Genomic DNA, 24,240 nt, shown 5'->3' on the forward strand with positions numbered 1-24,240 from the left:
ACTCAGTGACACGTGAGACCACATTTCTTTCTGGAGAATTGCTCTGAGCCAAAAGCAGAGTGGAGAATGCAGGCATCGATCCCGCTACCTCTCACATGCTGAGCGAGCGCTCGACCATTTGAGCTAATTCCCCAGTAGCTTCTTGCAGGTTTCCCTCATTTGCTTCTCAGTCGCCTTTTCGCACTCGTCTCCAAGCTGCTCCACGACCATCAGAGAACTGGCCCACTCCTTGTATCCAATCGACATTGCGGAGCAGCAGCGAGCGAGCAACAGCAGGACGCGAAGCCACAGTAACGAAGAAAGAAGCCGAGAAGAGCACGAGACCGTGGAAGGGAAGCGAGGTGACCGGAAAGTAGCGGCCGCCCTGTGTGTGAGGGAGCAGGCGACAGCGCTGTCTGACTGATAGCCAACTTGTTTTGCCTGAAAGGGAGTGCTGAGTGCTTTGAAGTGTTGCTGCTCTGCAGTTTGTTGAATGCACTACAATGTATCCCATATTGTACCGAATTGTACTTGAACTGAAAAGCAAGGAAATGTATCGAACGGAACTGCCGTCAGCACCCAAATGTAGTGTATGGGATTGCTGACCGCAGCTAAATGTACTGAACTGCTTTTGAATGGACTGTACAAATTTTTATATGCAAATTTTGAAATTTAAAAAAACTCTGTGCTGGTGAGCAGACACAAATGCTCAAGCATAACAGCTGTGTGAAGGTGGATGCAGAGTGCATTCAGGTTTGAGACGAGAAAAGTGGTGTCCTGCTCCTTCGTGGCAACATGATGCACCATAAAGTGATGAGAACTGGTTTGACCGAATTGCTGCTTAATCCAAAAGTACACTAGCTCCTTCGAGCCGGAATTGAACCAGCGACCTAAGGATGACTTTGCTGAGTATTCCATTACAATCCTCCGCTCTACCAACTGAGCTATCGAAGGGAAGCGCCAAATATTTTTCTGTGCGATGATTGTTTTCCGTGAGCATGTTGACGCATCTGGACTCGTGGCGTGGCCTGTGCGTCTTCAGTACCAGCCCATGCTGCAGCGCGGTGGGACTGTCAACCGCCAGCTACTCTTTACAGCCTGGAAAACGCGTGTGACTAACAATCACAAGAGTGTAGCTTTGACTTCTTATCAGGCTCGCAGATTTTTTGCAAGCTGCGCATTCTGAATTTAAAGACCTTGCAAGCTGCCCGACTTGGTCGTGCTGCCTGGCCGCTTGCATGGCAAGTGCCTTCTTCGCGCAGCAGGCAGCATATCAGTCTGCTCAATCGAAGGTCCTGAGTCAAATGCTCAGAAAAGCAATCAATGCTCGCAAGTCGTTCTTTTGGCTTCTCTCGCCTCATATATCCATCTTTGCAAAAATCAAGACGTCTTGCTTATGACATGGCAGAAAAAGGTTTGCTGTGCTTTGACCCATCTGGCGTGAACTCAGTGACACGTGAGACCACATTTCTTTCTGGAGAATTGCTCTGAGCCAAAAGCAGAGTGGAGAATGCAGGCATCGATCCCCCTACCTCTCATATGCTCAGCGAGCTCTCTACCATTTGAGCTAATTCCCCAGTAGCTTCTTGCAGGTTTCCCTCATTTGCTTCTCAGTCGCCTTTTCGCACTCGTCTCCAAGCTGCTCCACGACCATCAGAGAACTGGCCCACTCCTTGTATCCAATCGACATTGCGGAGCAGCAGCGAGCGAGCAACAGCAGGACGCGAAGCCACAGTAACGAAGAAAGAAGCCGAGAAGAGCACGAGACCGTGGAAGGGAAGCGAGGTGACCGGAAAGTAGCGGCCGCCCTGTGTGTGAGGGAGCAGGCGACAGCGCTGTCTGACTGATAGCCAACTTGTTTTGCCTGAAAGGGAGTGCTGAGTGCTTTGAAGTGTTGCTGCTCTGCAGTTTGTTGAATGCACTACAATGTATCCCATATTGTACCGAATTGTACTTGAACTGAAAAGCAAGGAAATGTATCGAACGGAACTGCCGTCAGCACCCAAATGTAGTGTATGGGATTGCTGACCGCAGCTAAATGTACTGAACTGCTTTTGAATGGACTGTACAAATTTTTATATGCAAATTTTGAAATTTAAAAAAACTCTGTGCTGGTGAGCAGACACAAATGCTCAAGCATAACAGCTGTGTGAAGGTGGATGCAGAGTGCATTCAGGTTTGAGACGAGAAAAGTGGTGTCCTGCTCCTTCGTGGCAACATGATGCACCATAAAGTGATGAGAACTGGTTTGACCGAATTGCTGCTTAATCCAAAAGTACACTAGCTCCTTCGAGCCGGAATTGAACCAGCGACCTAAGGATGACTTTGCTGAGTATTCCATTACAGTCCTCCGCTCTACCAACTGAGCTATCGAAGGGAAGCGCCAAATATTTTTCTGTGCGATGATTGTTTTCCGTGAGCATGTTGACGCATCTGGAATCATGGCGTGGCCTGTGCGTCTTCAGTACCAGCCCATGCTGCAGCGCGGTGGGACTGTCAACCGCCAGCTACTCTTTACAGCCTGGAAAACGCGTGTGACTAACAATCACAAGAGTGTAGCTTTGACTTCTTATCAGGCTCGCAGATTTTTTGCAAGCTGCGCATTCTGAATTTAAAGACCTTGCAAGCTGCCCGACTTGGTCGTGCTGCCTGGCCGCTTGCATGGCAAGTGCCTTCTTCGCGCAGCAGGCAGCATATCAGTCTGCTCAATCGAAGGTCCTGAGTCAAATGCTCAGAAAAGCAATCAATGCTCGCAAGTCGTTCTTTTGGCTTCTCTCGCCTCATATATCCATCTTTGCAAAAATCAAGACGTCTTGCTTATGACATGGCAGAAAAAGGTTTGCTGTGCTTTGACCCATCTGGCGTGAACTCAGTGACACGTGAGACCACATTTCTTTCTGGAGAATTGCTCTGAGCCAAAAGCAGAGTGGAGAATGCAGGCATCGATCCCGCTACCTCTCACATGCTAAGCGAGCGCTCTACCATTTGAGCTAATTCCCCAGTAGCTTCTTGCAGGTTTCCCTCATTTGCTTCTCAGTCGCCTTTTCGCACTCGTCTCCAAGCTGCTCCACGACCATCAGAGAACTGGCCCACTCCTTGTATCCAATCAACATTGCGGAGCAGCAGCGAGCGAGCAACAGCAGGACGCGAAGCCACAGTAACGAAGAAAGAAGCCGAGAAGAGCACGAGACCGTGGAAGGGAAGCGAGGTGACCGGAAAGTAGCGGCCGCCCTGTGTGTGAGGGAGCAGGCGAGAGCGCTGTCTGACTGATGGCCAACTTGTTTTGCCTGAAAGGGAGTGCTGAGTGCTTTGAAGTGTTGCTGCTCTGCAGTTTGTTGAATGCACTACAATGTATCCCATATTGTACCGAATTGTACTTGAACTGAAAAGCAAGGAAATGTATCGAACGGAACTGCCGTCAGCACCCAAATGTAGTGTATGGGATTGCTGACCGCAGCTAAATGTACTGAACTGCTTTTGAATGGACTGTACAAATTTTTATATGCAAATTTTGAAATTTAAAAAAACTCTGTGCTGGTGAGCAGACACAAATGCTCAAGCATAACAGCTGTGTGAAGGTGGATGCAGAGTGCATTCAGGTTTGAGACGAGAAAAGTGGTGTCCTGCTCCTTCGTGGCAACATGATGCACCATAAAGTGATGAGAACTGGTTTGAGCGAATTGCTGCTTAATCCAAAAATACACTAGCTCCTTCGAGCCGGAATTGAACCAGCGACCTAAGGATGACTTTGCTGAGTATTCCACTACAGTCCTCCGCTCTACCAACTGAGCTATCGAAGGGAAGCGCCAAATATTTTTCTGTGCGATGATTGTTTTCCGTGAGCAAGTTGACGCATCTGGACTCGTGGCGTGGCCTGTGCGTCTTCAGTACCAGCCCATGCTGCAGCGCGGTGGGACTGTCAACCGCCAGCTACTCTTTACAGCCTGGAAAACGCGTGTGACTAACAATCACAAGAGTGTAGCTTTGACTTCTTATCAGGCTCGCAGATTTTTTGCAAGCTGCGCATTCTGAATTTAAAGACCTTGCAAGCTGCCCGACTTGGTCGTGCTGCCTGGCCGCTTGCATGGCAAGTGCCTTCTTCGCGCAGCAGGCAGCACATCAGTCTGCTCAATCGAAGGTCCTGAGTCAAATGCTCAGAAAAGCAATCAATGCTCGCAAGTCGTTCTTTTGGCTTCTCTCGCCTCATATATCCATCTTTGCAAAAATCAAGACGTCTTGCTTATGACATGGCAGAAAAAGGTTTGCTGTGCTTTGACCCATCTGGCGTGAACTGAGTGACACGTGAGACCACATTTCTTTCTGGAGAATTGCTCTGAGCCAAAAGCAGAGTGGAGAATGCAGGCATCGATCCCGCTACCTCTCACATGCTAAGCGAGCGCTCTACCATTTGAGCTAATTCCCCAGTAGCTTCTTGCAGGTTTCCCTCATTTGCTTCTCAGTCGCCTTTTCGCACTCGTCTCCAAGCTGCTCCACGACCATCAGAGAACTGGCCCACTCCTTGTATCCAATCGACATTGCGGAGCAGCAGCGAGCGAGCAACAGCAGGACGCGAAGCCACAGTAACGAAGAAAGAAGCCGAGAAGAGCACGAGACCGTGGAAGGGAAGCGAGGTGACCGGAAAGTAGCGGCCGCCCTGTGTGTGAGGGAGCAGGCGAGAGCGCTGTCTGACTGATGGCCAACTTGTTTTGCCTGAAAGGGAGTGCTGAGTGCTTTGAAGTGTTGCTGCTCTGCAGTTTGTTGAATGCACTACAATGTATCCCATATTGTACCGAATTGTACTTGAACTGAAAAGCAAGGAAATGTATCGAACGGAACTGCCGTCAGCACCCAAATGTAGTGTATGGGATTGCTGACCGCAGCGAAATGTACTGAACTGCTTTTGAATGGACTGTACAAATTTTTATATGCAAATTTTGAAATTTAAAAAAACTCTGTGCTGGTGAGCAGACACAAATGCTCAAGCATAACAGCTGTGTGAAGGTGGATGCAGAGTGCATTCAGGTTTGAGACGAGAAAAGTGGTGTCCTGCTCCTTCGTGGCAACATGATGCACCATAAAGTGATGAGAACTGGTTTGAGCGAATTGCTGCTTAATCCAAAAATACACTAGCTCCTTCGAGCCGGAATTGAACCAGCGACCTAAGGATGACTTTGCTGAATATTCCACTACAGTCCTCCGCTCTACCAACTGAGCTATCGAAGGGAAGCGCCAAATATTTTTCTGTGCGATGATTGTTTTCCGTGAGCATGTTGACGCATCTGGACTCGTGGCGTGGCCTGTGCGTCTTCAGTACCAGCCCATGCTGCAGCGCGGTGGGACTGTCAACCGCCAGCTACTCTTTACAGCCTGGAAAACGCGTGTGACTAACAATCACAAGAGTGTAGCTTTGACTTCTTATCAGGCTCGCAGATTTTTTGCAAGCTGCGCATTCTGAATTTAAAGACCTTGCAAGCTGCCCGACTTGGTCGTGCTGCCTGGCCGCTTGCATGGCAAGTGCCTTCTTCGCGCAGCAGGCAGCATATCAGTCTGCTCAATCGAAGGTCCTGAGTCAAATGCTCAGAAAAGCAATCAATGCTCGCAAGTCGTTCTTTTGGCTTCTCTCGCCTCATATATCCATCTTTGCAAAAATCAAGACGTCTTGCTTATGACATGGCAGAAAAAGGTTTGCTGTGCTTTGACCCATCTGGCGTGAACTCAGTGACACGTGAGACCACATTTCTTTCTGGAGAATTGCTCTGAGCCAAAAGCAGAGTGGAGAATGCAGGCATCAATCCCCCTACCTCTCGCATGCTAAGCGAGCGCTCTACCATTTGAACTAATTCCCCAGTAGCTTCTTGCAGGTTTCCCTCATTTGCTTCTCAGTCGCCTTTTCGCACTCGTCTCCAAGCTGCTCCACGACCATCAGAGAACTGGCCCACTCCTTGTATCCAATCGACATTGCGGAGCAGCAGCGAGCGAGCAACAGCAGGACGCGAAGCCACAGTAACGAAGAAAGAAGCCGAGAAGAGCACGAGACCGTGGAAGGGAAGCGAGGTGACCGGAAAGTAGCGGCCGCCCTGTGTGTGAGGGAGCAGGCGACAGCGCTGTCTGACTGATAGCCAACTTGTTTTGCCTGAAAGGGAGTGCTGAGTGCTTTGAAGTGTTGCTGCTCTGCAGTTTGTTGAATGCACTACAATGTATCCCATATTGTACCGAATTGTACTTGAACTGAAAAGCAAGGAAATGTATCGAACGGAACTGCCGTCAGCACCCAAATGTAGTGTATGGGATTGCTGACCGCAGCTAAATGTACTGAACTGCTTTTGAATGGACTGTACAAATTTTTATATGCAAATTTTGAAATTTAAAAAAACTCTGTGCTGGTGAGCAGACACAAATGCTCAAGCATAACAGCTGTGTGAAGGTGGATGCAGAGTGCATTCAGGTTTGAGACGAGAAAAGTGGTGTCCTGCTCCTTCGTGGCAACATGATGCACCATAAAGTGATGAGAACTGGTTTGACCGAATTGCTGCTTAATCCAAAAGTACACTAGCTCCTTCGAGCCGGAATTGAACCAGCGACCTAAGGATGACTTTGCTGAGTATTCCACTACAGTCCTCCGCTCTACCAACTGAGCTATCGAAGGGAAGCGCCAAATATTTTTCTGTGCGATGATTGTTTTCCGTGAGCATGTTGACGCATCTGGACTCGTGGCGTGGCCTGTGCGTCTTCAGTACCAGCCCATGCTGCAGCGCGGTGGGACTGTCAACCGCCAGCTACTCTTTACAGCCTGGAAAACGCGTGTGACTAACAATCACAAGAGTGTAGCTTTGACTTCTTATCAGGCTCGCAGATTTTTTGCAAGCTGCGCATTCTGAATTTAAAGACCTTGCAAGCTGCCCGACTTGGTCGTGCTGCCTGGCCGCTTGCATGGCAAGTGCCTTCTTCGCGCAGCAGGCAGCACATCAGTCTGCTCAATCGAAGGTCCTGAGTCAAATGCTCAGAAAAGCAATCAATGCTCGCAAGTCGTTCTTTTGGCTTCTCTCGCCTCATATATCCATCTTTGCAAAAATCAAGACGTCTTGCTTATGACATGGCAGAAAAAGGTTTGCTGTGCTTTGACCCATCTGGCGTGAACTCAGTGACACGTGAGACCACATTTCTTTCTGGAGAATTGCTCTGAGCCAAAAGCAGAGTGGAGAATGCAGGCATCGATCCCGCTACCTCTCACATGCTGAGCGAGCGCTCGACCATTTGAGCTAATTCCCCAGTAGCTTCTTGCAGGTTTCCCTCATTTGCTTCTCAGTCGCCTTTTCGCACTCGTCTCCAAGCTGCTCCACGACCATCAGAGAACTGGCCCACTCCTTGTATCCAATCGACATTGCGGAGCAGCAGCGAGCGAGCAACAGCAGGACGCGAAGCCACAGTAACGAAGAAAGAAGCCGAGAAGAGCACGAGACCGTGGAAGGGAAGCGAGGTGACCGGAAAGTAGCGGCCGCCCTGTGTGTGAGGGAGCAGGCGACAGCGCTGTCTGACTGATAGCCAACTTGTTTTGCCTGAAAGGGAGTGCTGAGTGCTTTGAAGTGTTGCTGCTCTGCAGTTTGTTGAATGCACTACAATGTATCCCATATTGTACCGAATTGTACTTGAACTGAAAAGCAAGGAAATGTATCGAACGGAACTGCCGTCAGCACCCAAATGTAGTGTATGGGATTGCTGACCGCAGCTAAATGTACTGAACTGCTTTTGAATGGACTGTCCAAATTTTTATATGCAAATTTTGAAATTTAAAAAAACTCTGTGCTGGTGAGCAGACACAAATGCTCAAGCATAACAGCTGTGTGAAGGTGGATGCAGAGTGCATTCAGGTTTGAGACGAGAAAAGTGGTGTCCTGCTCCTTCGTGGCAACATGATGCACCATAAAGTGATGAGAACTGGTTTGACCGAATTGCTGCTTAATCCAAAAGTACACTAGCTCCTTCGAGCCGGAATTGAACCAGCGACCTAAGGATGACTTTGCTGAGTATTCCATTACAGTCCTCCGCTCTACCAACTGAGCTATCGAAGGGAAGCGCCAATGATTTTTCTGTGCGATGATTGTTTTCCGTGAGCATGTTGACGCATCTGGACTCGTGGCGTGGCCTGTGCGTCTTCAGTACCAGCCCATGCTGTAGCGCGGTGGGACTGTCAACCGCCAGCTACTCTTTACAGCCTGGAAAACGCGTGTGACTAACAATCACAAGAGTGTAGCTTTGACTTCTTATCAGGCTCGCAGATTTTTTGCAAGCTGCGCATTCTGAATTTAAAGACCTTGCAAGCTGCCCGACTTGGTCGTGCTGCCTGGCCGCTTGCATGGCAAGTGCCTTCTTCGCGCAGCAGGCAGCATATCAGTCTGCTCAATCGAAGGTCCTGAGTCAAATGCTCAGAAAAGCAATCAATGCTCGCAAGTCGTTCTTTTGGCTTCTCTCGCCTCATATATCCATCTTTGCAAAAATCAAGACGTCTTGCTTATGACATGGCAGAAAAAGGTTTGCTGTGCTTTGACCCATCTGGCGTGAACTCAGTGACACGTGAGACCATATTTCTTTCTGGAGAATTGCTCTGAGCCAAAAGCAGAGTGGAGAATGCAGGCATCGATCCCCCTACCTCTCATATGCTAAGCGAGCTCTCTACCATTTGAGCTAATTCCCCAGTAGCTTCTTGCAGGTTTCCCTCATTTGCTTCTCCGTCGCCTTTTCGCACTCGTCTCCAAGCTGCTCCACGACCATCAGAGAACTGGCCCACTCCTTGTATCCAATCGACATTGCGGAGCAGCAGCGAGCGAGCAACAGCAGGACGCGAAGCCACAGTAACGAAGAAAGAAGCCGAGAAGAGCACGAGACCGTGGAAGGGAAGCGAGGTGACCGGAAAGTAGCGGCCGCCCTGTGTGTGAGGGAGCAGGCGACAGCGCTGTCTGACTGATAGCCAACTTGTTTTGCCTGAAAGGGAGTGCTGAGTGCTTTGAAGTGTTGCTGCTCTGCAGTTTGTTGAATGCACTACAATGTATCCCATATTGTACCGAATTGTACTTGAACTGAAAAGCAAGGAAATGTATCGAACGGAACTGCCGTCAGCACCCAAATGTAGTGTATGGGATTGCTGACCGCAGCTAAATGTACTGAACTGCTTTTGAATGGACTGTACAAATTTTTATATGCAAATTTTGAAATTTAAAAAAACTCTGTGCTGGTGAGCAGACACAAATGCTCAAGCATAACAGCTGTGTGAAGGTGGATGCAGAGTGCATTCAGGTTTGAGACGAGAAAAGTGGTGTCCTGCTCCTTCGTGGCAACATGATGCACCATAAAGTGATGAGAACTGGTTTGACCGAATTGCTGCTTAATCCAAAAGTACACTAGCTCCTTCGAGCCGGAATTGAACCAGCGACCTAAGGATGACTTTGCTGAGTATTCCATTACAGTCCTCCGCTCTACCAACTGAGCTATCGAAGGGAAGCGCCAAATATTTTTCTGTGCGATGATTGTTTTCCGTGAGCATGTTGACGCATCTGGAATCATGGCGTGGCCTGTGCGTCTTCAGTACCAGCCCATGCTGCAGCGCGGTGGGACTGTCAACCGCCAGCTACTCTTTACAGCCTGGAAAACGCGTGTGACTAACAATCACAAGAGTGTAGCTTTGACTTCTTATCAGGCTCGCAGATTTTTTGCAAGCTGCGCATTCTGAATTTAAAGACCTTGCAAGCTGCCCGACTTGGTCGTGCTGCCTGGCCGCTTGCATGGCAAGTGCCTTCTTCGCGCAGCAGGCAGCATATCAGTCTGCTCAATCGAAGGTCCTGAGTCAAATGCTCAGAAAAGCAATCAATGCTCGCAAGTCGTTCTTTTGGCTTCTCTCGCCTCATATATCCATCTTTGCAAAAATCAAGACGTCTTGCTTATGACATGGCAGAAAAAGGTTTGCTGTGCTTTGACCCATCTGGCGTGAACTCAGTGACACGTGAGACCACATTTCTTTCTGGAGAATTGCTCTGAGCCAAAAGCAGAGTGGAGAATGCAGGCATCGATCCCGCTACCTCTCACATGCTAAGCTAGCGCTCTACCATTTGAGCTAATTCCCCAGTAGCTTCTTGCAGGTTTCCCTCATTTGCTTCTCAGTCGCCTTTTCGCACTCGTCTCCAAGCTGCTCCACGACCATCAGAGAACTGGCCCACTCCTTGTATCCAATCAACATTGCGGAGCAGCAGCGAGCGAGCAACAGCAGGACGCGAAGCCACAGTAACGAAGAAAGAAGCCGAGAAGAGCACGAGACCGTGGAAGGGAAGCGAGGTGACCGGAAAGTAGCGGCCGCCCTGTGTGTGAGGGAGCAGGCGAGAGCGCTGTCTGACTGATGGCCAACTTGTTTTGCCTGAAAGGGAGTGCTGAGTGCTTTGAAGTGTTGCTGCTCTGCAGTTTGTTGAATGCACTACAATGTATCCCATATTGTACCGAATTGTACTTGAACTGAAAAGCAAGGAAATGTATCGAACGGAACTGCCGTCAGCACCCAAATGTAGTGTATGGGATTGCTGACCGCAGCTAAATGTACTGAACTGCTTTTGAATGGACTGTACAAATTTTTATATGCAAATTTTGAAATTTAAAAAAACTCTGTGCTGGTGAGCAGACACAAATGCTCAAGCATAACAGCTGTGTGAAGGTGGATGCAGAGTGCATTCAGGTTTGAGACGAGAAAAGTGGTGTCCTGCTCCTTCGTGGCAACATGATGCACCATAAAGTGATGAGAACTGGTTTGAGCGAATTGCTGCTTAATCCAAAAATACACTAGCTCCTTCGAGCCGGAATTGAACCAGCGACCTAAGGATGACTTTGCTGAGTATTCCACTACAGTCCTCCGCTCTACCAACTGAGCTATCGAAGGGAAGCGCCAAATATTTTTCTGTGCGATGATTGTTTTCCGTGAGCAAGTTGACGCATCTGGACTCGTGGCGTGGCCTGTGCGTCTTCAGTACCAGCCCATGCTGCAGCGCGGTGGGACTGTCAACCGCCAGCTACTCTTTACAGCCTGGAAAACGCGTGTGACTAACAATCACAAGAGTGTAGCTTTGACTTCTTATCAGGCTCGCAGATTTTTTGCAAGCTGCGCATTCTGAATTTAAAGACCTTGCAAGCTGCCCGACTTGGTCGTGCTGCCTGGCCGCTTGCATGGCAAGTGCCTTCTTCGCGCAGCAGGCAGCACATCAGTCTGCTCAATCGAAGGTCCTGAGTCAAATGCTCAGAAAAGCAATCAATGCTCGCAAGTCGTTCTTTTGGCTTCTCTCGCCTCATATATCCATCTTTGCAAAAATCAAGACGTCTTGCTTATGACATGGCAGAAAAAGGTTTGCTGTGCTTTGACCCATCTGGCGTGAACTGAGTGACACGTGAGACCACATTTCTTTCTGGAGAATTGCTCTGAGCCAAAAGCAGAGTGGAGAATGCAGGCATCGATCCCGCTACCTCTCACATGCTAAGCGAGCGCTCTACCATTTGAGCTAATTCCCCAGTAGCTTCTTGCAGGTTTCCCTCATTTGCTTCTCAGTCGCCTTTTCGCACTCGTCTCCAAGCTGCTCCACGACCATCAGAGAACTGGCCCACTCCTTGTATCCAATCGACATTGCGGAGCAGCAGCGAGCGAGCAACAGCAGGACGCGAAGCCACAGTAACGAAGAAAGAAGCCGAGAAGAGCACGAGACCGTGGAAGGGAAGCGAGGTGACCGGAAAGTAGCGGCCGCCCTGTGTGTGAGGGAGCAGGCGAGAGCGCTGTCTGACTGATGGCCAACTTGTTTTGCCTGAAAGGGAGTGCTGAGTGCTTTGAAGTGTTGCTGCTCTGCAGTTTGTTGAATGCACTACAATGTATCCCATATTGTACCGAATTGTACTTGAACTGAAAAGCAAGGAAATGTATCGAACGGAACTGCCGTCAGCACCCAAATGTAGTGTATGGGATTGCTGACCGCAGCTAAATGTACTGAACTGCTTTTGAATGGACTGTACAAATTTTTATATGCAAATTTTGAAATTTAAAAAAACTCTGTGCTGGTGAGCAGACACAAATGCTCAAGCATAACAGCTGTGTGAAGGTGGATGCAGAGTGCATTCAGGTTTGAGACGAGAAAAGTGGTGTCCTGCTCCTTCGTGGCAACATGATGCACCATAAAGTGATGAGAACTGGTTTGAGCGAATTGCTGCTTAATCCAAAAATACACTAGCTCCTTCGAGCCGGAATTGAACCAGCGACCTAAGGATGACTTTGCTGAATATTCCACTACAGTCCTCCGCTCTACCAACTGAGCTATCGAAGGGAAGCGCCAAAGATTTTTCTGTGCGATGATTGTTTTCCGTGAGCATGTTGACGCATCTGGACTCGTGGCGTGGCCTGTGCGTCTTCAGTACCAGCCCATGCTGCAGCGCGGTGGGACTGTCAACCGCCAGCTACTCTTTACAGCCTGGAAAACGCGTGTGACTAACAATCACAAGAGTGTAGCTTTGACTTCTTATCAGGCTCGCAGATTTTTTGCAAGCTGCGCATTCTGAATTTAAAGACCTTGCAAGCTGCCCGACTTGGTCGTGCTGCCTGGCCGCTTGCATGGCAAGTGCCTTCTTCGCGCAGCAGGCAGCATATCAGTCTGCTCAATCGAAGGTCCTGAGTCAAATGCTCAGAAAAGCAATCAATGCTCGCAAGTCGTTCTTTTGGCTTCTCTCGCCTCATATATCCATCTTTGCAAAAATCAAGACGTCTTGCTTATGACATGGCAGAAAAAGGTTTGCTGTGCTTTGACCCATCTGGCGTGAACTCAGTGACACGTGAGACCACATTTCTTTCTGGAGAATTGCTCTGAGCCAAAAGCAGAGTGGAGAATGCAGGCATCGATCCCCCTACCTCTCATATGCTAAGCGAGCTCTCTACCATTTGAGCTAATTCCCCAGTAGCTTCTTGCAGGTTTCCCTCATTTGCTTCTCAGTCGCCTTTTCGCACTCGTCTCCAAGCTGCTCCACGACCATCAGAGAACTGGCCCACTCCTTGTATCCAATCGACATTGCGGAGCAGCAGCGAGCGAGCAACAGCAGGACGCGAAGCCACAGTAACGAAGAAAGAAGCCGAGAAGAGCACGAGACCGTGGAAGGGAAGCGAGGTGACCGGAAAGTAGCGGCCGCCCTGTGTGTGAGGGAGCAGGCGACAGCGCTGTCTGACTGATAGCCAACTTGTTTTGCCTGAAAGGGAGTGCTGAGTGCTTTGAAGTGTTGCTGCTCTGCAGTTTGTTGAATGCACTACAATGTATCCCATATTGTACCGAATTGTACTTGAACTGAAAAGCAAGGAAATGTATCGAACGGAACTGCCGTCAGCACCCAAATGTAGTGTATGGGATTGCTGACCGCAGCTAAATGTACTGAACTGCTTTTGAATGGACTGTACAAATTTTTATATGCAAATTTTGAAATTTAAAAAAACTCTGTGCTGGTGAGCAGACACAAATGCTCAAGCATAACAGCTGTGTGAAGGTGGATGCAGAGTGCATTCAGGTTTGAGACGAGAAAAGTGGTGTCCTGCTCCTTCGTGGCAACATGATGCACCATAAAGTGATGAGAACTGGTTTGACCGAATTGCTGCTTAATCCAAAAGTACACTAGCTCCTTCGAGCCGGAATTGAACCAGCGACCTAAGGATGACTTTGCTGAGTATTCCATTACAGTCCTCCGCTCTACCAACTGAGCTATCGAAGGGAAGCGCCAAATATTTTTCTGTGCGATGATTGTTTTCCGTGAGCATGTTGACGCATCTGGAATCATGGCGTGGCCTGTGCGTCTTCAGTACCAGCCCATGCTGCAGCGCGGTGGGACTGTCAACCGCCAGCTACTCTTTACAGCCTGGAAAACGCGTGTGACTAACAATCACAAGAGTGTAGCTTTGACTTCTTATCAGGCTCGCAGATTTTTTGCAAGCTGCGCATTCTGAATTTAAAGACCTTGCAAGCTGCCCGACTTGGTCGTGCTGCCTGGCCGCTTGCATGGCAAGTGCCTTCTTCGCGCAGCAGGCAGCATATCAGTCTGCTCAATCGAAGGTCCTGAGTCAAATGCTCAGAAAAGCAATCAATGCTCGCAAGTCGTTCTTTTGGCTTCTCTCGCCTCATATATCCATCTTTGCAAAAATCAAGACGTCTTGCTTATGACATGGCAGAAAAAGGTTTGCTGTGCTTTGACCCATCTGGCGTGAACTCAGTGACACGTGAGACCACATTTCTTTCTGGAGAATTGCTCTGAGCCAAAAGCAGAGTGGAGAATGCAGGCATCGATCCCGCTACCTCTCACATGCTAAGCGAGCGCTCTACCATTTGAGCTAATTCCCCAGTAGCTTCTTGCAGGTTTCCCTCATTTGCTTCTCAGTCGCCTTTTCGCACTCGTCTCCAAGCTGCTCCACGACCATCAGAGAACTGGCCCACTCCTTGTATCCAATCGACATTGCGGAGCAGCAGCGAGCGAGCAACAGCAGGACGCGAAGCCACAGTAACGAAGAAAGAAGCCGAGAAGAGCACGAGACCGTGGAAGGGAAGCGAGGTGACCGGAAAGTAGCGGCCGCCCTGTGTGTGAGGGAGCAGGCGAGAGCGCTGTCTGACTGATGGCCAACTTGTTTTGCCTGAAAGGGAGTGCTGAGTGCTTTGAAGTGTTGCTGCTCTGCAGTTTGTTGAATGCACTACAATGTATCCCATATTGTACCGAATTGTACTTGAACTGAAAAGCAAGGAAATGTATCGAACGGAACTGCCGTCAGCACCCAAATGTAGTGTATGGGATTGCTGACCGCAGCTAAATGTACTGAACTGCTTTTGAATGGACTGTACAAATTTTTATATGCAAATTTTGAAATTTAAAAAAACTCTGTGCTGGTGAGCAGACACAAATGCTCAAGCATAACAGCTGTGTGAAGGTGGATGCAGAGTGCATTCAGGTTTGAGACGAGAAAAGTGGTGTCCTGCTCCTTCGTGGCAACATGATGCACCATAAAGTGATGAGAACTGGTTTGAGCGAATTGCTGCTTAATCCAAAAATACACTAGCTCCTTCGAGCCGGAATTGAACCAGCGACCTAAGGATGACTTTGCTGAGTATTCCACTACAGTCCTCCGCTCTACCAACTGAGCTATCGAAGGGAAGCGCCAAATATTTTTCTGTGCGATGATTGTTTTCCGTGAGCATGTTGACGCATCTGGACTCGTGGCGTGGCCTGTGCGTCTTCAGTACCAGCCCATGCTGCAGCGCGGTGGGACTGTCAACCGCCAGCTACTCTTTACAGCCTGGAAAACGCGTGTGACTAACAATCACAAGAGTGTAGCTTTGACTTCTTATCAGGCTCGCAGATTTTTTGCAAGCTGCGCATTCTGAATTTAAAGACCTTGCAAGCTGCCCGACTTGGTCGTGCTGCCTGGCCGCTTGCATGGCAAGTGCCTTCTTCGCGCAGCAGGCAGCACATCAGTCTGCTCAATCGAAGGTCCTGAGTCAAATGCTCAGAAAAGCAATCAATGCTCGCAAGTCGTTCTTTTGGCTTCTCTCGCCTCATATATCCATCTTTGCAAAAATCAAGACGTCTTGCTTATGACATGGCAGAAAAAGGTTTGCTGTGCTTTGACCCATCTGGCGTGAACTGAGTGACACGTGAGACCACATTTCTTTCTGGAGAATTGCTCTGAGCCAAAAGCAGAGTGGAGAATGCAGGCATCGATCCCGCTACCTCTCACATGCTAAGCGAGCGCTCTACCATTTGAGCTAATTCCCCAGTAGCTTCTTGCAGGTTTCCCTCATTTGCTTCTCAGTCGCCTTTTCGCACTCGTCTCCAAGCTGCTCCACGACCATCAGAGAACTGGCCCACTCCTTGTATCTAATCGACATTGCGGAGCAGCAGCGAGCGAGCAACAGCAGGACGCGAAGCCACAGTAACGAAGAAAGAAGCCGAGAAGAGCACGAGACCGTGGAAGGGAAGCGAGGTGACCGGAAAGTAGCGGCCGCCCTGTGTGTGAGGGAGCAGGCGACAGCGCTGTCTGACTGATGGCCAACTTGTTTTGCCTGAAAGGGAGTGCTGAGTGCTTTGAAGTGTTGCTGCTCTGCAGTTTGTTGAATGCACTACAATGTATCCCATATTGTACCGAATTGTACTTGAACTGAAAAGCAAGGAAATGTATCGAACGGAACTGCCGTCAGCACCCAAATGTAGTGTATGGGATTGCTGACCGCAGCTAAATGTACTGAACTGCTTTTGAATGGACTGTACAAATTTTTATATGCAAATTTTGAAATTTAAAAAAACTCTGTGCTGGTGAGCAGACACAAATGCTCAAGCATAACAGCTGTGTGAAGGTGGATGCAGAGTGCATTCAGGTTTGAGACGAGAAAAGTGGTGTCCTGCTCCTTCGTGGCAACATGATGCACCATAAAGTGATGAGAACTGGTTTGAGCGAATTGCTGCTTAATCCAAAAATACACTAGCTCCTTCGAGCCGGAATTGAACCAGCGACCTAAGGATGACTTTGCTGAGTATTCCACTACAGTCCTCCGCTCTACCAACTGAGCTATCGAAGGGAAGCGCCAAATATTTTTCTGTGCGATGATTGTTTTCCGTGAGCATGTTGACGCATCTGGACTCGTGGCGTGGCCTGTGCGTCTTCAGTACCAGCTCATGCTGCAGCGCGGTGGGACTGTCAACCGCCAGCTACTCTTTACAGCCTGGAAAACGCGTGTGACTAACAATCACAAGAGTGTAGCTTTGACTTCTTATCAGGCTCGCAGATTTTTTGCAAGCTGCGCATTCTGAATTTAAAGACCTTGCAAGCTGCCCGACTTGGTCGTGCTGCCTGGCCGCTTGCATGGCAAGTGCCTTCTTCGCGCAGCAGGCAGCATATCAGTCTGCTCAATCGAAGGTCCTGAGTCAAATGCTCAGAAAAGCAATCAATGCTCGCAAGTCGTTCTTTTGGCTTCTCTCGCCTCATATATCCATCTTTGCAAAAATCAAGACGTCTTGCTTATGACATGGCAGAAAAAGGTTTGCTGTGCTTTGACCCATCTGGCGTGAACTCAGTGACACGTGAGACCACATTTCTTTCTGGAGAATTGCTCTGAGCCAAAAGCAGAGTGGAGAATGCAGGCATCGATCCCCCTACCTCTCATCTGCTAAGCGAGCGCTCTACCATTTGAGCTAATTCCCCAGTAGCTTCTTGCAGGTTTCCCTCATTTGCTTCTCAGTCGCCTTTTCGCACTCGTCTCCAAGCTGCTCCACGACCATCAGAGAACTGGCCCACTCCTTGTATCCAATCGACATTGCGGAGCAGCAGCGAGCGAGCAACAGCAGGACGCGAAGCCACAGTAACGAAGAAAGAAGCCGAGAAGAGCACGAGACCGTGGAAGGGAAGCGAGGTGACCGGAAAGTAGCGGCCGCCCTGTGTGTGAGGGAGCAGGCGACAGCGCTGTCTGACTGATAGCCAACTTGTTTTGCCTGAAAGGGAGTGCTGAGTGCTTTGAAGTGTTGCTGCTCTGCAGTTTGTTGAATGCACTACAATGTATCCCATATTGTACCGAATTGTACTTGAACTGAAAAGCAAGGAAATGTATCGAACGGAACTGCCGTCAGCACCCAAATGTAGTGTATGGGATTGCTGACCGCAGCTAAATGTACTGAACTGCTTTTGAATGGACTGTACAAATTTTTATATGCAAATTTTGAAATTTAAAAAAACTCTGTGCTGGTGAGCAGACACAAATGCTCAAGCATAACAGCTGTGTGAAGGTGGATGCAGAATGCATTCAGGTTTGAGACGAGAAAAGTGGTGTCCTGCTCCTTCGTGGCAACATGATGCACCATAAAGTGATGAGAACTGGTTTGAGCGAATGGCTGCTTAATCCAAAAGTACACTAGCTCCTTCGAGCCGGAATTGAACCAGCGACCTAAGGATGACTTTGCTGAGTATTCCACTACAGTCCTCCGCTCTACCAACTGAGCTATCGAAGGGAAGCGCCAAAGATTTTTCTGTGCGATGATTGTTTTCCGTGAGCATGTTGACGCATCTGGAATCATGGCGTGGCCTGTGCGTCTTCAGTACCAGCCCATGCTGCAGCGCGGTGGGACTGTCAACCGCCAGCTACTCTTTACAGCCTGGAAAACGCGTGTGAGTAACAATCACAAGAGTGTAGCTTTGACTTCTTATCAGGCTCGTAGATTTTTTGCAAGCTGCGCATTATGAATTTAAAGACCTTGCAAGCTGCCCGACTTGGTCGTGCTGCCTGGCCGCTTGCATGGCAAGTGCCTTCTTCGCGCAGCAGGCAGCATATCAGTCTGCTCAATCGAAGGTCCTGAGTCAAATGCTCAGAAAAGCAATCAATGCTCGCAAGTCGTTCTTTTGGCTTCTCTCGCCTCATATATCCATCTTTGCAAAAATCAAGACGTCTTGCTTATGACATGGCAGAAAAAGGTTTGCTGTGCTTTGACCCATCTGGCGTGAACTCAGTGACACGTGAGACCACATTTCTTTCTGGAGAATTGCTCTGAGCCAAAAGCAGAGTGGAGAATGCAGGCATCGATCCCACTACCTCTCATATGCTAAGCAAGCGCTCTACCATTTGAGCTAATTCCCCAGTAGCTTCTTGCAGGTTTCCCTCATTTGCTTCTCAGTCGCCTTTTCGCACTCGTCTCCAAGCTGCTCCACGACCATCAGAGAACTGGCCCACTCCTTGTATCCAATCGACATTGCGGAGCAGCAGCGAGCGAGCAACAGCAGGACGCGAAGCCACAGTAACGAAGAAAGAAGCCGAGAAGAGCACGAGACCATGGAAGGGAAGCGAGGTGACCGGAAAGTAGCGGCCGCCCTGTGTGTGAGGGAGCAGGCGAGAGCGCTGTCTGACTGATGGCCAACTTGTTTTGCCTGAAAGGGAGTGCTGAGTGCTTTGAAGTGTTGCTGCTCTGCAGTTTGTTGAATGCACTACAATGTATCCCATATTGTACCGAATTGTACTTGAACTGAAAAGCAAGGAAATGTATCGAACGGAACTGCCGTCAGCACCCAAATGTAGTGTATGGGATTGCTGACCGCAGCTAAATGTACTGAACTGCTTTTGAATGGACTGTACAAATTTTTATATGCAAATTTTGAAATTTAAAAAAACTCTGTGCTGGTGAGCAGACACAAATGCTCAAGCATAACAGCTGTGTGAAGGTGGATGCAGAGTGCATTCAGGTTTGAGACGAGAAAAGTGGTGTCCTGCTCCTTCGTGGCAACATGATGCACCATAAAGTGATGAGAACTGGTTTGAGCGAATTGCTGCTTAATCCAAAAGTACACTAGCTCCTTCGAGCCGGAATTGAACCAGCGACCTAAGGATGACTTTGCTGAGTATTCCACTACAGTCCTCCGCTCTACCAACTGAGCTATCGAAGGGAAGCGCCAAATATTTTTCTGTGCGATGATTGTTTTCCGTGAGCATGTTGACGCATCTGGACTCGTGGCGTGGCCTGTGCGTCTTCAGTACCAGCCCATGCTGCAGCGCGGTGGGACTGTCAACCGCCAGCTACTCTTTACAGCCTGGAAAACGCGTGTGACTAACAATCACAAGAGTGTAGCTTTGACTTCTTATCAGGCTCGCAGATTTTTTGCAAGCTGCGCATTCTGAATTTAAAGACCTTGCAAGCTGCCCGACTTGGTCGTGCTGCCTGGCCGCTTGCATGGCAAGTGCCTTCTTCGCGCAGCAGGCAGCATATCAGTCTGCTCAATCGAAGGTCCTGAGTCAAATGCTCAGAAAAGCAATCAATGCTCGCAAGTCGTTCTTTTGGCTTCTCTCGCCTCATATATCCATCTTTGCAAAAATCAAGACGTCTTGCTTATGACATGGCAGAAAAAGGTTTGCTGTGCTTTGACCCATCTGGCATGAACTCAGTGACACGTGAGACCACATTTCTTTCTGGAGAATTGCTCTGAGCCAAAAGCAGAGTGGAGAATGCAGGCATCGATCCCGCTACCTCTCACACGCTAAGCGAGCGCTCTACCATTTGAGCTAATTCCCCAGTAGCTTCTTGCAGGTTGCACTCATTTGCTTCACAGTCGCCTTTTCGCACTCGTCTCCAAGCTGCTCCACGACCATCAGAGAACTGGCCCACTCCTTGTATCCAATCGACATTGCGGAGCAGCAGCGAGCGAGCAACAGCAGGACGCGAAGCCACAGTAACGAAGAAAGAAGCCGAGAAGAGCACGAGACCGTGGAAGGGAAGCGAGGTGACCGGAAAGTAGCGGCCGCCCTGTGTGTGAGGGAGCAGGCGACAGCGCTGTCTGACTGATAGCCAACTTGTTTTGCCTGAAAGGGAGTGCTGAGTGCTTTGAAGTGTTGCTGCTCTGCAGTTTGTTGAATGCACTACAATGTATCCCATATTGTACCGAATTGTACTTGAACTGAAAAGCAAGGAAATGTATCGAACGGAACTGCCGTCAGCACCCAAATGTAGTGTATGGGATTGCTGACCGCAGCTAAATGTACTGAACTGCTTTTGAATGGACTGTACAAATTTTTATATGCAAATTTTGAAATTTAAAAAAACTCTGTGCTGGTGAGCAGACACAAATGCTCAAGCATAACAGCTGTGTGAAGGTGGATGCAGAGTGCATTCAGGTTTGAGACGAGAAAAGTGGTGTCCTGCTCCTTCGTGGCAACATGATGCACCATAAAGTGATGAGAACTGGTTTGAGCGAATGGCTGCTTAATCCAAAAGTACACTAGCTCCTTCGAGCCGGAATTGAACCAGCGACCTAAGGATGGCTTTGCTGAGTATTCCACTACAGTCCTCCGCTCTACCAACTGAGCTATCGAAGGGAAGCGCCAAAGATTTTTCTGTGCGATGATTGTTTTCCGTGAGCATGTTGACGCATCTGGAATCATGGCGTGGCCTGTGCGTCTTCAGTACCAGCCCATGCTGCAGCGCGGTGGGACTGTCAACCGCCAGCTACTCTTTACAGCCTGGAAAACGCGTGTGACTAACAATCACAAGAGTGTAGCTTTGACTTCTTATCAGGCTCGTAGATTTTTTGCAAGCTGCGCATTATGAATTTAAAGACCTTGCAAGCTGCCCGACTTGGTCGTGCTGCCTGGACGCTTGCATGGCAAGTGCCTTCTTCGCGCAGCAGGCAGCATATCAGTCTGCTCAATCGAAGGTCCTGAGTCAAATGCTCAGAAAAGCAATCAATGCTCGCAAGTCGTTCTTTTGGCTTCTGTCGCCTCATATATCCATCTTTGCAAAAATCAAGACGTCTTGCTTATGACATGGCAGAAAAAGGTTTGCTGTGCTTTGATCCATCTGGCGTGAACTCAGTGACACGTGAGACCACATTTCTTTCTGGAGAATTGCTCTGAGCCAAAAGCAGAGTGGAGAATGCAGGCATCGATCCCACTATCTCTCATATGCTAAGCAAGCGCTCTACCATTTGAGCTAATTCCCCAGTAGCTTCTTGCAGGTTTCCCTCATTTGCTTCTCAGTCGCCTTTTCGCACTCGTCTCCAAGCTGCTCCACGACCATCAGAGAACTGGCCCACTCCTTGTATCCAATCGACATTGCGGAGCAGCAGCGAGCGAGCAACAGCAGGACGCGAAGCCACAGTAACGAAGAAAGAAGCCGAGAAGAGCACGAGACCGTGGAAGGGAAGCGAGGTGACCGGAAAGTAGCGGCCGCCCTGTGTGTGAGGGAGCAGGCGAGAGCGCTGTCTGACTGATGGCCAACTTGTTTTGCCTGAAAGGGAGTGCTGAGTGCTTTGAAGTGTTGCTGCTCTGCAGTTTGTTGAATGCACTACAATGTATCCCATATTGTACCGAATTGTACTTGAACTGAAAAGCAAGGAAATGTATCGAACGGAACTGCCGTCAGCACCCAAATGTAGTGTATGGGATTGCTGACCGCAGCTAAATGTACTGAACTGCTTTTGAATGGACTGTACAAATTTTTATATGCAAATTTTGAAATTTAAAAAAACTCTGTGCTGGTGAGCAGACACAAATGCTCAAGCATAACAGCTGTGTGAAGGTGGATGCAGAGTGCATTCAGGTTTGAGACGAGAAAAGTGGTGTCCTGCTCCTTCGTGGCAACATGATGCACCATAAAGTGATGAGAACTGGTTTGAGCGAATTGCTGCTTAATCCAAAAGTACACTAGCTCCTTCGAGCCGGAATTGAACCAGCGACCTAAGGATGACTTTGCTGAGTATTCCACTACAGTCCTCCGCTCTACCAACTGAGCTATCGAAGGGAAGCGCCAAAGATTTTTCTGTGCGATGATTGTTTTCCGTGAGCATGTTGACGCATCTGGACTCGTGGCGTGGCCTGTGCGTCTTCAGTACCAGCCCATGCTGCAGCGCGGTGGGACTGTCAACCGCCAGCTACTCTTTACAGCCTGGAAAACGCGTGTGACTAACAATCACAAGAGTGTAGCTTTGACTTCTTATCAGGCTCGCACATTTTTTGCAAGCTGCGCATTCTGAATTTAAAGACCTTGCAAGCTGCCCGACTTGGTCGTGCTGCCTGGCCGCTTGCATGGCAAGTGCCTTCTTCGCGCAGCAGGCAGCATATCAGTCTGCTCAATCGAAGGTCCTGAGTCAAATGCTCAGAAAAGCAATCAATGCTCGCAAGTCGTTCTTTTGGCTTCTCTCGCCTCATATATCCATCTTTGCAAAAATCAAGACGTCTTGCTTATGACATGGCAGAAAAAGGTTTGCTGTGCTTTGACCCATCTGGCGTGAACTCAGTGACACATGAGACCACATTTCTTTCTGGAGAATTGCTCTGAGCCAAAAGCAGAGTGGAGAATGCAGGCATCGATCCCACTATCTCTCATATGCTAAGCAAGCGCTCTACCATTTGAGCTAATTCCCCAGTAGCTTCTTGCAGGTTTCCCTCATTTGCTTCTCAGTCGCCTTTTCGCACTCGTCTCCAAGCTGCTCCACGACCATCAGAGAACTGGCCCACTCCTTGTATCCAATCGACATTGCGGAGCAGCAGCGAGCGAGCAACAGCAGGACGCGAAGCCACAGTAACGAAGAAAGAAGCCGAGAAGAGCACGAGACCGTGGAAGGGAAGCGAGGTGACCGGAAAGTAGCGGCCGCCCTGTGTGTGAGGGAGCAGGCGAGAGCGCTGTCTGACTGATGGCCAACTTGTTTTGCCTGAAAGGGAGTGCTGAGTGCTTTGAAGTGTTGCTGCTCTGCAGTTTGTTGAATGCACTACAATGTATCCCATATTGTACCGAATTGTACTTGAACTGAAAAGCAAGGAAATGTATCGAACGGAACTGCCGTCAGCACCCAAATGTAGTGTATGGGATTGCTGACCGCAGCTAAATGTACTGAACTGCTTTTGAATGGACTGTACAAATTTTTATATGCAAATTTTGAAATTTAAAAAAACTCTGTGCTGGTGAGCAGACACAAATGCTCAAGCATAACAGCTGTGTGAAGGTGGATGCAGAGTGCATTCAGGTTTGAGACGAGAAAAGTGGTGTCCTGCTCCTTCGTGGCAACATGATGCACCATAAAGTGATGAGAACTGGTTTGAGCGAATTGCTGCTTAATCCAAAAGTACACTAGCTCCTTCGAGCCGGAATTGAACCAGCGACCTAAGGATGACTTTGCTGAGTATTCCACTACAGTCCTCCGCTCTACCAACTGAGCTATCGAAGGGAAGCGCCAAAGATTTTTCTGTGCGATGATTGTTTTCCGTGAGCATGTTGACGCATCTGGACTCGTGGCGTGGCCTGTGCGTCTTCAGTACCAGCCCATGCTGCAGCGCGGTGGGACTGTGAACCGCCAGCGACTCTTTACAGCCTGGAAAACGCGTGTGACTAACAATCACAAGAGTGTAGCTTTGACTTCTTATCAGGCTCGCAGATTTTTTGCAAGCTGCGCATTCTGAATTTAAAGACCTTGCAAGCTGCCCGACTTGGTCGTGCTGCCTGGCCGCTTGCATGGCAAGTGCCTTCTTCGCGCAGCAGGCAGCATATCAGTCTGCTCAATCGAAGGTCCTGAGTCAAATGCTCAGAAAAGCAATCAATGCTCGCAAGTCGTTCTTTTGGCTGCTCTCGCCTCATATATCCATCTTTGCAAAAATCAAGACGTCTTGCTTATGACATGGCAGAAAAAGGTTTGCTGTGCTTTGACCCATCTGGCGTGAACTCAGTGACACGTGAGACCACATTTCTTTCTGGAGAATTGCTCTGAGC

General features: G+C 48.9%; 17 non-coding genes across 17 annotated transcripts; all 17 read right to left on the bottom strand.

Annotated features, from left to right (window-relative positions):
* Positions 1-841: 841 nt before the first annotated feature.
* trnay-gua (transfer RNA tyrosine (anticodon GUA)) lies at positions 842-933 on the bottom strand. The gene is given in 2 exon segments: positions 842-877; positions 897-933. It is a non-coding gene; the product is annotated as a tRNA-Tyr (tRNA).
* A 1,331-nt stretch (positions 934-2,264) lies between these two features.
* Positions 2,265-2,356, bottom strand: trnay-gua (transfer RNA tyrosine (anticodon GUA)). The gene is given in 2 exon segments: positions 2,265-2,300; positions 2,320-2,356. It is a non-coding gene; the product is annotated as a tRNA-Tyr (tRNA).
* Positions 2,357-3,687: 1,331 nt separating this feature from the next.
* Positions 3,688-3,779, bottom strand: trnay-gua (transfer RNA tyrosine (anticodon GUA)). The gene is given in 2 exon segments: positions 3,688-3,723; positions 3,743-3,779. It is a non-coding gene; the product is annotated as a tRNA-Tyr (tRNA).
* Positions 3,780-5,110: 1,331 nt separating this feature from the next.
* Positions 5,111-5,202, bottom strand: trnay-gua (transfer RNA tyrosine (anticodon GUA)). The gene is given in 2 exon segments: positions 5,111-5,146; positions 5,166-5,202. It is a non-coding gene; the product is annotated as a tRNA-Tyr (tRNA).
* Positions 5,203-6,533: 1,331 nt separating this feature from the next.
* On the bottom strand, positions 6,534-6,625 carry trnay-gua (transfer RNA tyrosine (anticodon GUA)). The gene is given in 2 exon segments: positions 6,534-6,569; positions 6,589-6,625. It is a non-coding gene; the product is annotated as a tRNA-Tyr (tRNA).
* A 1,331-nt stretch (positions 6,626-7,956) lies between these two features.
* trnay-gua (transfer RNA tyrosine (anticodon GUA)) lies at positions 7,957-8,048 on the bottom strand. Its single transcript is given in 2 exon segments — positions 7,957-7,992; positions 8,012-8,048. It is a non-coding gene; the product is annotated as a tRNA-Tyr (tRNA).
* A 1,331-nt stretch (positions 8,049-9,379) lies between these two features.
* Positions 9,380-9,471, bottom strand: trnay-gua (transfer RNA tyrosine (anticodon GUA)). The gene is given in 2 exon segments: positions 9,380-9,415; positions 9,435-9,471. It is a non-coding gene; the product is annotated as a tRNA-Tyr (tRNA).
* A 1,331-nt stretch (positions 9,472-10,802) lies between these two features.
* trnay-gua (transfer RNA tyrosine (anticodon GUA)) lies at positions 10,803-10,894 on the bottom strand. Its single transcript is given in 2 exon segments — positions 10,803-10,838; positions 10,858-10,894. It is a non-coding gene; the product is annotated as a tRNA-Tyr (tRNA).
* Positions 10,895-12,225: 1,331 nt separating this feature from the next.
* trnay-gua (transfer RNA tyrosine (anticodon GUA)) lies at positions 12,226-12,317 on the bottom strand. The gene is given in 2 exon segments: positions 12,226-12,261; positions 12,281-12,317. It is a non-coding gene; the product is annotated as a tRNA-Tyr (tRNA).
* Positions 12,318-13,648: 1,331 nt separating this feature from the next.
* On the bottom strand, positions 13,649-13,740 carry trnay-gua (transfer RNA tyrosine (anticodon GUA)). Its single transcript is given in 2 exon segments — positions 13,649-13,684; positions 13,704-13,740. It is a non-coding gene; the product is annotated as a tRNA-Tyr (tRNA).
* Positions 13,741-15,071: 1,331 nt separating this feature from the next.
* Positions 15,072-15,163, bottom strand: trnay-gua (transfer RNA tyrosine (anticodon GUA)). Its single transcript is given in 2 exon segments — positions 15,072-15,107; positions 15,127-15,163. It is a non-coding gene; the product is annotated as a tRNA-Tyr (tRNA).
* Positions 15,164-16,494: 1,331 nt separating this feature from the next.
* On the bottom strand, positions 16,495-16,586 carry trnay-gua (transfer RNA tyrosine (anticodon GUA)). The gene is given in 2 exon segments: positions 16,495-16,530; positions 16,550-16,586. It is a non-coding gene; the product is annotated as a tRNA-Tyr (tRNA).
* A 1,331-nt stretch (positions 16,587-17,917) lies between these two features.
* On the bottom strand, positions 17,918-18,009 carry trnay-gua (transfer RNA tyrosine (anticodon GUA)). Its single transcript is given in 2 exon segments — positions 17,918-17,953; positions 17,973-18,009. It is a non-coding gene; the product is annotated as a tRNA-Tyr (tRNA).
* A 1,331-nt stretch (positions 18,010-19,340) lies between these two features.
* On the bottom strand, positions 19,341-19,432 carry trnay-gua (transfer RNA tyrosine (anticodon GUA)). The gene is given in 2 exon segments: positions 19,341-19,376; positions 19,396-19,432. It is a non-coding gene; the product is annotated as a tRNA-Tyr (tRNA).
* A 1,331-nt stretch (positions 19,433-20,763) lies between these two features.
* trnay-gua (transfer RNA tyrosine (anticodon GUA)) lies at positions 20,764-20,855 on the bottom strand. Its single transcript is given in 2 exon segments — positions 20,764-20,799; positions 20,819-20,855. It is a non-coding gene; the product is annotated as a tRNA-Tyr (tRNA).
* Positions 20,856-22,186: 1,331 nt separating this feature from the next.
* Positions 22,187-22,278, bottom strand: trnay-gua (transfer RNA tyrosine (anticodon GUA)). The gene is given in 2 exon segments: positions 22,187-22,222; positions 22,242-22,278. It is a non-coding gene; the product is annotated as a tRNA-Tyr (tRNA).
* Positions 22,279-23,609: 1,331 nt separating this feature from the next.
* On the bottom strand, positions 23,610-23,701 carry trnay-gua (transfer RNA tyrosine (anticodon GUA)). Its single transcript is given in 2 exon segments — positions 23,610-23,645; positions 23,665-23,701. It is a non-coding gene; the product is annotated as a tRNA-Tyr (tRNA).
* Between the last annotated feature and the right edge of the window lie 539 nt (positions 23,702-24,240).

This window comes from Pristiophorus japonicus, unplaced genomic scaffold (assembly GCF_044704955.1).
Source record: "Pristiophorus japonicus isolate sPriJap1 unplaced genomic scaffold, sPriJap1.hap1 HAP1_SCAFFOLD_207, whole genome shotgun sequence".
Taxonomy (NCBI): Eukaryota; Metazoa; Chordata; class Chondrichthyes; family Pristiophoridae; genus Pristiophorus; species Pristiophorus japonicus.